At 28.3% G+C, this 2,825-nt stretch overlaps 1 long non-coding RNA gene across 1 annotated transcript; it reads right to left on the bottom strand.

Annotated features, from left to right (window-relative positions):
* Positions 1-257: 257 nt before the first annotated feature.
* On the bottom strand, positions 258-2,486 carry LOC131649024 (uncharacterized). The gene is made up of 3 exons (XR_009298191.1): positions 1,990-2,486; positions 1,556-1,676; positions 258-1,415 (listed from the first exon to the last, which is right to left on the bottom strand). It is a non-coding gene; the product is annotated as an uncharacterized LOC131649024 (long non-coding RNA).
* Positions 2,487-2,825: the final 339 nt, after the last annotated feature.

Consider the following 2,825-nt stretch of genomic DNA (forward strand, 5'->3'; position numbering starts at 1 on the left):
ATTATGTTTTTATTTATTTTAGAAAAATATATAAATAAAAATTAAATAATGATATATTTAGGTCCACCAATTTTTACTCTTTAATCGCAATCTTCTTTTTCTTTATGTTTGATATATTTAGGTCTTTGTATGATGCAGTGACAAAAAAAAAATACATGAAAGATTGAGATTATGTTGTACTATAATGAATAAAAGAAATGAGGAAAAAAAATGATGATTTGACAACACAATATGGAAAAAGCATTGGAATAGAGAAGCAGGAAAAGGCAGTTTGCACCATACTGTCAATAGAATAATAGAAGAGGAAAGCAAATATTTGTCTTTCCAAATTTTTTTTTAAAATTAATTGATAATATTATATTTGTCTTTCCAAGAAGCAATTTTAAAAATTTTGACAAAGCATACAAGCTGAATGAAACGTGATGATTGTAAGAAAGCAATAATAAATAGTGGAAGATGAATTTTATATATATATATATATATATATATATATATATATATATATTAATGGTATTTTCAAGAACAATGATTTTTTTTATATTGTTAATGACATAGAAATGTGCTTACATTTTCAATAGTTGATAGAAGTTTTGTTATTTGTTTAGACCATAGACATTTCAGTAAGCCATAGTTCTTTAGGTACCAAAACAAAATAGTCGTGGTAGGGATCCGTGAAACGTGAAACATTGGAAGTTGTGACAAAAGTTGTAAATGGGAAACTGTAAAAAGTTGGAAGAAATAAGTCATCATGAGTGTGTCATATCATATGTAGAGTGTTTGGATCAAACTTCACTTAAAAAGATGTAGTATCACAAAACCATTATGGTAAAGTGAGGCTATTCATACTTTTTAACTTTTTGCTGATACTGAGTCCACATGTGTTTAATTAAAAAATAAGTATCTGATAAAAAGTTTTTAATGTCCCATTTATTAAACTTTCAATCCTATTGTGAGACATGAATATAGAGGCAAAAATGTAGGTTTGTGATGAAAAGTTATAGACAAATATACCATAAAATGAAAAATAGGAAAACAAATTACACTTGTCCTTAATGTTGGTTGAGAAATCAACTCTCTCCACAATATATTTGAAGAAAAAGATCTCGCATGCTGTAGAATCTCTTTTCCATATTTCCAACAAAATCTTTTATTTATTTTTTCATAAAATCATCATCATTCTTAATATCTTTTCTCTCCCTCTCTCTCTCTTCTCCTCTCTCCATAAAACAAAAATTAACATTAAAGAAAAAAAACAACCCAGTAGGAAAAAGCTTCATAGAGCGAGGATGTTATGAAGCTCGACGGTGGAGCAGATGAACATTACCGTCGGCGCGCGGCGGTCCGGCACGGTGGTTGCCGGAAAAAATTTCCAGAACTCATTTTTTTTTACATTTTTCTTGCCCTCTTTTCAAATCCTGAAATAGTTTTCTAAAATTGTTTACTGGAATTTGTAAATCTATATTCTCAGTTTGAAAGTCAAAATCACATTATCAACACAACTATGCAGAAAGCTTAAAAATAATGGCGGATTTAGCTTATTAAAAGGAATATCAACCTTGTAGTGCAAAGAAAATGAAGAAAGGTGGAAAATAATTTTTGGGCGCAGTGGTTGAGGATTCAGGCGGTGTGTTTGTTGTTGCTTCATCAGCTATTCCCGTGATTTTTCATCTCCAAATCTACAGCGAATCAAACCAAAATAAGTTTCAATAAAATATAACCCAACTTAAAATTAATCTCAGTCTCATCAAGTAAAAATGCTTCATGCTTATTGTATATAGATATATCAAATATGAAGGAACAACATTAAAAACCAAAAAAATCCATCACAGTACCCAAAAAATTATATATTATAAGTTTATAACTCAAAATCATCAAACCCATATTCAAATATAAAAATCCTGACCACAAATTGTTCCATTTTCATTATCAACACCAACAAAATGAAAACCCTATATTTTTCCAATTGTTTTATTTCTCACATAATCATACCTTTATATTTTACCAACAAATCACTGGTTGTTGTTGACGAAGAAGGAAGTTAGAAACCCAGAGATTAAACCCGAAGAACCTGGAAAACAATAAAATCGCGAAGTTAAAAACCAAATGGATCTTCTTTGATATCACAGATCTAAAAAACATCAATGATACTTTTCACAAATCTGAAAAATCAATGATTTATCAGATCTGAAACATAAAAACAAAACCCAAATGTTAACAAAAATCTAGTAGTTAGAGAGAGGATGCCAGAGAGGTTGAGTTTTGAAGTTGAAGAAAGAGAAAGAAATGAGAGAGAATGAATGAGAGAGTATTGAAATAAATGTTAAGCTTTGAGAGAGAACAAAAAGTTTATTCAACTTTTATTAGGAAATTAGGAAAAGCAAGTAACAAAACAATTTGAATCCTGGATGCATAAGACATCCACGTGGCGTAATAGAGAAGAAGAAGGGCATTTTAGTATTTGGCAGAACATCAAACTTTCTTATATTGTAGATTGCAAGTGATACGGTTTTTTTTGGTTTTAATATGTTAAGAAATTGATACTTAGTAGTATCAGGATAATAGTTGGTAGTAGTATCATGAATATAGTTACTGTTGCGCTTCGTACTCGTTCTGGAGTTTCAAACATACAATACAATATATTCCTATATACTAATATATAATAATAATAATAATAATAATAATAATAATAATAATAATAATAATAATTATTATTATTATTATTATTATTATTATATATATTTAGGAGTTTTAAATTAGAGATATATAATTAAGTTATGTGGCTAACAAAAGTTATTTTCAATTTTGATAGAGTTTTCAATACAGTT

Source organism: Vicia villosa, linkage group LG2, assembly GCF_029867415.1.
Source record: "Vicia villosa cultivar HV-30 ecotype Madison, WI linkage group LG2, Vvil1.0, whole genome shotgun sequence".
Taxonomy (NCBI): Eukaryota; Viridiplantae; Streptophyta; class Magnoliopsida; order Fabales; family Fabaceae; genus Vicia; species Vicia villosa.